The sequence below is a fragment of the Bison bison genome, unplaced genomic scaffold, assembly GCF_000754665.1.
Source record: "Bison bison bison isolate TAMUID 2011002044 unplaced genomic scaffold, Bison_UMD1.0 scf7180017864469, whole genome shotgun sequence".
Lineage (NCBI taxonomy): Eukaryota > Metazoa > Chordata > Mammalia > Artiodactyla > Bovidae > Bison > Bison bison.
In genome coordinates, this window is record NW_011495030.1 from 6,388,298 (window position 1) to 6,397,602 (window position 9,305).

At 45.6% G+C, this 9,305-nt stretch overlaps 1 long non-coding RNA gene across 1 annotated transcript in view; it reads left to right on the top strand.

Moving 5' to 3' along the window:
• LOC105003495 overlaps nt 1-7,349 on the top strand; it is a 13,336-nt gene extending 5,987 nt beyond the window's left edge. Inside the window, exon 4 of the long non-coding RNA XR_827119.1 lies at nt 6,858-7,349. This is a non-coding gene — a long non-coding RNA (uncharacterized LOC105003495). The remainder of the gene's footprint in view (nt 1-6,857) is intronic.
• Nucleotides 7,350-9,305: the final 1,956 nt, after the last annotated feature.

A 9,305-nucleotide genomic window follows, 5' to 3' on the forward strand; every position in this document is an offset into this window, starting at 1 on the left:
CCATTCCCATCTGCCTTTACCCTGGACCTTGTTTCCCACCGTCCTTTTCCTTCCAGGTGCTTGACTGGTTGGGGCATTGGCCAATGATAGCAATTTCTATATGCTCTCACCTTGGGCCATTTCTCCTTCCACATAACCTGGATGACTAGGTATACTCTTGCCCACTAGGAAGATTCCCTCCTCTACTGTCTCTCACCTGAATGAGGTTGTAATGCTACTATTTACTTTCAGTTTATACCCCCAAACCTTGCCAATTCACCTGTAAACTCTGCTGGAGCTTTTTCCTCCTCCATCAGCTATTTGTAAGGTACCCTGCTCTATGGCCACAGAAAAGAGCTGAGGAAGCAGGGCTGATGCAATCATGTGGGTGATACAGAGATTGAGGCTTCCTATTTGTGCACCCGACTCATGCCCTCTGGTCTTACTTGGGCTCAAGCCAGGACATGCCATTTCCACGTTCTAATGGATTGTTGCTGGGCCCTTTTCACTTTACAGAATGACGGGTGAGACAGAACCCATCTCCCAGTGGACAGCTGTGGGAGGATGCTCATTGGACACTATAGTCAAGCACTGCCTCTCTCAGGTCTCAGTAACATGCTAGGAGATGCGTATAATTCCCCATTATAGATGATCTGGCCTTGCTCTAGAACCCCAAGGCTCTAAGCTGTGATCCTCCTTGGGCTTACCATGAACTCTGTGCTGCATTTTTTCTCACCACTGACACATCCCATACCACAGGGTCTACCAGATGCTCTGCTCTAAGTGGGGAGGCTGCTTTTGCTACATCTTGGCCCTGCTGTATAGTCCTCCCTGCTCCGGGTTCCACTCAAAGCTGGCAGTCTGTCATGCCCTCCAATGCATGGACCAGACAGAGCAGGATTCCTAGATGTGAAGTACTTGGCCGCCAGAATGTGAAAAGGCTCCCCGGGCATTGTACTTCCTTCTTTGTAATAGGGAATCTGAGATGCAACCATGTCTCTTCACTTTGGAGGGATACCCTGACATGTCCCTGACCCTAAAAATGTGCACCTCCTTTTTTTCAGTCCTAGCCTTAGGAATCTGTAAGCTTTACTGAAGTGGCCTGTCCTTGAAACTCTTCAGCATTTATTTCCCATCTTTTTGAACGCACATTTCTTACCAAGGTCTTGAGCGTACTAGTCGTGTCTTTATTTCACAAATGTAATGAATTGGTGTGCTGTTCTGCGGGATGTCCAGATGGCCCAGATCTCTTTGGACTATATTAAGACAGAAGGTGGGCGAGCTAACACAGCCCTGGTGCAAAACTGTAAATGAATACCGTTGTTCATTCCAAGGAGTGTGAACTGTTTCTGATCCTATTTTCCATCTACTTTTTCTATCCTGTTTTGCCATCTGCTGCGGTAACTCAGGCATTTCACCTCTGCTCTGCGACTGGAATAAAAACTTAGTGTTCGCCTCCTTCTTCCAGGGTCCATGCTGGAGTGTTAAATCCCATGTTCCTAGAAAGTGAGTCCAAGTCAAGGTTTTCCCATTTGTTCTCTTTGGCCTTCCAGCCCCCTCACACCCCAGTCCCTCGGTGGGGCTCTCCCCTGACAGTGGATGCTGGCCAACTCCTGCTGGTCCTCTGGGAGGTAATCTCTCCTCCCTCAACAGGCTCAGCATGTCCTCTGTTGGGTTTAACCCAAGTGACTGGCCAGGCAGCCAGGAGAGGCAGTGGGGGCTGCTCCTGAGGGCAGAGGTCGGGGAGCAGATATTGTCTTGAAGGGAGAGGCCTCTACGGTATCTTCCTGCTCAAGCAGAGTCTGGATCTTAACAAGGCAGTGCGGGCTACCTCTGCAAGTTCGCATGTTCAGGGCCGTCAGCAGAGCCAAACCGGGGGCACCCATTCATGCACCCATTCCACAGCTCATGGTCTCAGGTTGTCCCAGTCAGGTCTTTGGCTCCATTGTAACAGGATGCCCTGGCTAAGCACTTGAAACATTCTGGAGATGCACACTTCCTGAAATCTTGGGCTTGCTTTTCACATCATCCCCTTCCCCTGCCAGAGATAGCAGCCTCTTTGCAAGTAACCAGAGATGGCTCTGCCTCCCCCATGAGCCTTTAACCATCTGATTCCAGTTCTCATTGTCACTCTGCAGGGAATCCTCCATGTCCACTCTCCTTGTAGATACCTAACCGCCCTCCAACCCCCAATAACTTTCAAATCCCTGACCCACTGCACTGGCAAAGGCATTCCTCTCCACCAGATGACCCCATGCTCAACAGTAGTGACTGCTTTTTTAGCAGATGAACAACCATCTGTGCCAAGGACTAGCTGTGCCCCACATACCACTTGGACTGGGACCCTCCTTGCCAGCCTGGGATGAGTGATCTGGTCTCAAACCCCATCTTTTCATCAGCTTTCTGGAACCACTCCTGGTACCAGTGGCATTGTTTCAAGTTCTCTGGGAAACAAGAGCAGAGTTATAAATGTAAGATTTATACAAGGAATATTCCATAAAGCTAAAGGGAAGAGGCAGTGGGGTAAGAGGGAGAGCCTAGGACAGGGATGTGGGAAGGATCGTACAGGAAGAGCCCCCAAGAACAGCTTTGAGGATTCTTTGGCCTGGCTGGTGTGAAGACTCAGAGCCCAGACTGGCCATTAGAGAGGTGGACAGGAATGTCCTGTTGTTGGCTTGGAGCAGCCCCAGAGCCCATGGTCTTGGTCTGGACACTGTGGATGCTGGAGGTTTGAGAGCCTGGAGGCCTTCAGCTAACCCACCTCTCACCTGCTGCGGCAGGTGTCCTCCTGAAGAAAGACCTGAGCTGTATACTCTGCCTTCAGTGTTATATGACTGGTTCAGTGGCAAGGTCAAGACAAGAACCAGGATGGTCACCAGGGTTTTGGAAGCCTAATCTTATGTCTTTTCTATATTTGGGGGGAGGGGACAAGATTAATTTCTGCCATATATTCTTTGATGTAGTATCTAGTATTTAGCAACTCAATGCAATAGGTCCTCAAAAAGTCTCAAAAAATAGCTCCTTGGACAGTAAATTATACTATACAATTAAAATATGACTTCACACTGAGTGTAGAAGTCAGGGTTTGGGAGCTACACAATCCAGTGTTTGTTTTAAGACACCTTATTGGTGAGGTTGACTATGTGCAAGACAGGGCGCTCGTGGGGACTGTCCTCGAGACAGGGAGGTGAAAACAACAATCGAGAATTTTAAATTTGGTGGCCGAGTATCTCAAATACATTAACACCTGAATTTTTATAACATCAACATATCATTTCACAAGGATTAGCTAGGATTAGCTATCTGAGAGCAAGGAAACTGTCCTTTGTTTGTTGTAGTATCTCTAGTGAAAGTGAAAGTCGCTCAGTCGTGTCCGACTCTTTGCGACCCCATGGACTATAGCCCACCAGGCTCCTCTGTCCATGGAATTCTCCAAGCAAGAATATTGGAGAATGTTGCCATTCCCTTCTCCAGGGGACCATCCTGACCCAGGGATCGAACCTGGGTCTCTTGCATTACTGACAGATTCATTACCATCTGACCTGCCAAGGAAGCCCACTGTATCTCTAGGGCCCTATACATTGCCTGGCACATAATTAGTTGTTGATAAGATTAGTTAGATGGGTATCACTGTTAAGCTGTAACTGCACAAGTTTAAGGATCACAGCTATTTTATTTGCGGGCACACAGTGAGAACTTAAGTCAACAAATTCAGCAACTGTATTCATTCAGTGGCTATTCTGTCCCAGGCACTGTCCTGGGCACTTGGGATATCTATTAGTCAACAAATCTAAGCATTCCTGATAATAAACACCAAACAACCACAAGCAATAAACAAGGGCATGATAAGATATGTTAGAAGTACTACAGTAAAAAGAATGGACTTGAGTAAAGAGAGAACCAGACCAGGAGAATAGGTTATAATATCAAATAGGGTGGTCAGTGTAGGTCTCACTAAGGAGATATTTGGAGAGTTTGGAAGTTTGCCAAGCATACATGTGGAAGAGGAGCCTTCCAAGCAGAGGAAAGAGCTGAAGCAAAGGACCGAGAGCAGGAGTCATCACCCTCATGTCTATGTCTTTGAGGAACACGGGGAGGGGTGGGTGGCTGGAGTCAGCCAGGGAGGAAAGTAACAGGAAACAAGTTCAGGAGGAAGGTGGGAGTGGTTTGCAGGTGGTGAAAGGGTTTTTTAGGCCATTTTAAGGACCTTGGGTTTTACTCTTGAGTGAAAAAGAAGCGCCGTCTCAGGGTTCTGAGCAAAGGAGAAAAATGATCTGACATCCAAACAATAAACTTTTGCAGGATTAATGAATATATGAAGTAGATAGAATCATGCTATTTTATTGCTCATGAACTGGTTCTATAAAACTCATCATAATGATATATTATTTTTTTGCTGGTTTTTCCTGACACTCATTCTTTATCTCTAAGGAGCTGCTTGTCTTACGTAACTTGATCGTTCCCACTTCCAGCAGCAGCAGGAGGAACTATCTGCCAACCACTTAATCATGGCTAACTAGACACCATTTGATAGTTTTGAGAGCATTTTTCACATGTATTGTGTCACTCAAATCATCCAAACTGTATGTAGTATTACATTACAGATCTATCACAAATACAGAAACAAGCTCCAAGAGATGATGTATATATACTGCCCACAGTCACACATTTAATAATGGCAGAGTATGAATTTTGTCTCCTCATCTAGTATTTTGTAGAGCTACATTCCAGGTCCTGAAGACAGAAAATGGCTACATTACTCTAAGAGGGGTTTAGAGTTCAGGTGGGAGGCCAGGATGGGAATAAACACAAATATGGTAAATATCAGAATAAAGAAGTAGAGGCGAAGTACCAAAGTTTTGTAGTGTGTTCAGCAAAAACCCATAAAGAGGACGATGGTCACAATGGTTGGTGGCCTTAGATACACTGAAATGGGGCGCAGAGGGGGCGGTGGCGGTGGTGTACTTGGGTAGTGGGAATAACGCTGGCACATGCTTGGAGGTCCAGACGAGCACTGTGCCCCTGGGAATGGTTGGACGCTCCATTCTGAGTGGAAGGAAGTTGTAGGAAACAGGATTATAGCCAGTAGAAAAAAGCCACATTATATAGAATCTCAAGCCACAGACTAAGACCATATGTACTTTATCTACTGCAAGTTGCCAATGATTTATGAGCGGAGATGATGTTAACAAAGTTTTTGTTTTTTAACCTCCTTGAACTTTTTAAAAGTTCAATATAACACGACTGTTTAGTGGGAGCTGACATGAGAGGCAGTGTCTCAGAATGAGTTCCTTCAGAAGTCAACAATGAGATGAAGATTCAGGTGAAAATCCCTGATTATGGGGGTGATGCCAGGAAACACCAGTGTGGGACTAGTGGGGAGAGGTGGGAACCAGAGGCAGCCGGAAGCGTGTTCTCTGTCAGGCAGTTCACCACTCTGGGTAACTGGAGATTAACCTTGTTGGGGGACTCTGGGGGCCAGTGTGGAACACAGAGAGCCAAGGGATCCCCCCCAAGGGATGCAGGAGCCGGGGTGTTTATACGTGAGCTCCCAGCAGTCACTGATTGAGGCTGCTCCTGGGGGCGGGGATTTGAGGTTCCCCAGAACTCCCAGCCTGACACCCAGGCACTGTGATGGCATCTGGTAGCATCAGAGAAGCCCTCAGTCAGAAATGCATCTGCTGGCAATGGGGGGCTGGATAGTGTGCAAAATAGATAAGGTGCGTGGTCCAGACAGGCTGGTGGCAGGATTTGCTACAGGCAGCAACAGTAGTAGATTGAGACCTCTAAGCCAGAGAGTCACATGGGTTCAGACCAATGTGCTGACAACAGGGAATGAAAAGAAGGAACAGCTTAAGAGCTTTTATAAAGGGAGAATTGCAAGCCTTGGTCTTATAGACCTTTGTCTTATAAGGTCACAAGTAACTCAACCTATTTAATGACTGGAGTTAACCTCTGAAAAAAGTCTAACTGGTCCCACATGCATTCTTTTGAACATATTAGGGAAAATAAGTATCTATAAGACTAATCATTTAAAAACACCTATGAAAGAGAAAAGTGAAAGTCACTTAGTTATGTCCGACTCTTCATAGTCCATGGAATTCTCCAGGCCAGAATACTGGAGTGGGTAGCCTTTCCCTTCTCCAGAGGATCTTCCCAACCCAGGGATCGAACCCAGGTCTCCCACACTGCAGGCAGATTCTTTACCAGCTGAACCACAAGGGAAGCCCCAAGAATACTGGAGTGGGTACCAGTGGATCTTCCCAACCCAGGAATCGAACCAGGGTCTCCCGCATTGCAGGCATATTCTTTACCAAGTGAGCTATCAGGGAAGCCCAAAAACACCTATAAATTACACTTATTAGGGAAGGATCTGGGCAAAGGTGTGATAAAGTTTATATACTTATGGGAGAGCAACACACATCCAAATTCCAGATCTGCTCATTTTAGCCAATTCCTCTTTTTCATGGGAACACAAGGAAAAGTAATGAAGAGATAATGTAAATCAAGAAACATTACCTATGAATAATGGAGATAAAAAACAGTAAATACATGACTTCCCTAGTGGTCTAGTGGTTAAGAATTGCCTGCCAATGTAGGGGACATGGTCGATCCCTGCCCTGGGGAAATTCCACACGCTGCAGGGCAACTGAGCCCACGTGCCACAACTACTAAAGCTTGTGCGCCCAGAGCCTGTGCTCTGCAACAAGAGAAGCCGCCACAGTGAGACGTCTATGCACCACAACGAAGAGTAGCCCCCATTCATTGCAACTAGAGAAGGCCTGCGGGCAGCAACAAAGACCCAGTGCAGTCAAAAATAAACACATAAATAAAAAAGAAGGCAAGTACAACCTAATCATTTGTTCACATATTTCTAGCTGGAGCTTTTGAGAAAACTCATCAAAGAATGCAGATAGAAAATGGAAACATGGGAGAGTAATTTATGGAGGCATTCATTCCGCTTCATTCTCATAGTTGTCACTAAAAAGATAAGAGGTATTACCTCCTTTTCTCACCCCTCTGCTCCTTGGCTAGACGGTCAGACTTGGAAAGGAAAAGAAAGAGAAGAATAGGAAAAGGAAAGGGATATGCTCCTGGAAGAAAGGAGCTGAAATGTCCAGGAGGGAAAATGCTGAGGTACCAGAAGAGCAAAATCAGGAAAATATAACGTGCAGTTCAGTGGAGGTGGGTTCAGGGGCTCCAGAGATGCGGGGGATTCAAGGTGAACTGGAGGGACCTGCCTCAGAAGGTCATGAAACCTGGGAAATGGGCATTTCCTCAGGCACTGTCACAAACTAAAGATTAAAGTTCCCTTCCTCAGTTTTGCGGGTGGCTAACCCTGATTCTGGGAAAGACTGAGGGCTGGAGGAGAAGGGGGCAACAGAGGATCAGATGGTTGGATGGCATCACCGACTCAATGTTTGAGCAAACTCTGGGAGATAGTGATGGACAGGGAAGCCAGGCACGCTGCAGTCCATGAGGTGGCAAAGAGTCAGACGCGACTTAGTGACTGGACAACAACGATGTCCTATAGGACTCGTTAGAATGTATGAGGGAGGCAGAGGTTTCTAAGATCCAACTGAAAATATTTACTACCTTTGACGGGTGGACATGCAGCCAAATCAAGCTGATTTCAAAAGAAAAAATGCTGATTCTTGCAGCAAATTCATCCCTGCAGTAGAAGAACTATATAAGCTTGACTTTTCTTTCTCTGTTTGCTTTGTTGAAACTACATGTCCCGTCCTGAGACTCACATGGGAGGAGAGTGAGTGATATTCTGCCAAGTGTATGGATGGAACCATCCTCCGCGTGACTCTTCCCAGACCTGGTGCCTTTGTGGAGCCCTCTCCATGCTGACATTCTCATTAATGGAAGAAGAATCGATCTTACCCCCTTCTCCTAAATTTTTCTCTTCTTTCCATCAAATTTGATAGAAAAAGAATGGGTACATAAGCACAACGGGATGGAGATCTTTGAAAGGTACATATTTGAAAGGAAGAAGGAGAAAACAAGGAGATTAAGGAAACCAAGGAGGAGGCTGGGATGTGTGGGATGGAGATTGATGGGAAAAGGAAGTGGAGAAAAAGGCAGAGTAGAAAGGTGGAAGGAGGAAGGCAAGGAGCTTGGTAACTTTGATCCCTTTGCCTTTAGAATGCCAAGGATGCTGACTATTCAGGGTTCCTTCCTGTGTCAGCAAGACAATCTGCAAAAATACATTTGAGCCAAATTTATAGATAGAGGGAACCAGTCAAATATCTCCTTGTGATGTTAAATTTATTTAGTGACATGAACAACTCAAAGGCACATTTAAAATAAGATACAAATTTGGAAATACTGTTTGCTTCAATTCACATTTCATTTAATAAAGCCTTCATATTCATTTTTGATGGAAGTATCCTTGTCATCAATAGAGGTACTTTTCAGTTCAGTTCAGTCACTCAGTCGTGTCTAACTCTGTGACCTCATGGACCACAGCACGCCAGGCTTCCCTCTCCATCACCAACTCCCAGAGTTTACTCAAACTCTTATCCATCGAGTTGGTGATGCCATCCAACCATCTCATCCTCTGTTGTCCCCTTCTCTTCCTGCCTTCAATCTTTCCCAGCATCAGGGTCCTTTCAAATGAGTCAGCTCTTTGCATCAGGTGGCCAAAGTATTGGAGTTTCAGCTTCAATATCAGTCCTTCCAATGAACACTCAGGACTGATCGATTTCCTTTAGGATGGACTGGTTGGATCTCCTTACAGTCCAAGGGACTCTCAAGAGTCTTCTCCAACACCACAGTTCAAAAGCATTAATACTTCGGTGCTCAGCTTTCTTTATAGTTCAACTCTCACATCCATACATGACTACTGGAAAAACCATAGCCTTGACTAGACAGACCTTTGTTGGCAAAGTAATGTCTCTGCTTTTTAATATGCTGTCTAGGTTGAACATCTGGAAGTTCATGGGTCACGTATTGCTGAAGCCTGGCTTGAACTTCCAGATGTTCAAGCTGGTTTTAGAAAAGTCAGAGGAACCAGATATCAAATTGCCAACATCTGCTGGATCATTGAAAAACCAAGAGAGTTTCAGAAAAACATCTATATCTGCTTTATTGACTATGCCAAAGCCTTTGACTGTGTGGATCACAATAAACTGTGGAAAATTCTTCAAGAGATGGGAATATCAGACCACCTGACCTGCCTCTTGAGAAACCTGTATGCAGGTCAGGAAGCAATAGTTAGAACTGGACATGGAACAACAGACTGGTTCCAAATAGGAAAAGGAGTACGTCAAGGCTGTATATTGTCACCCTGCTTATTTAACCTATATGCAAGGTACATC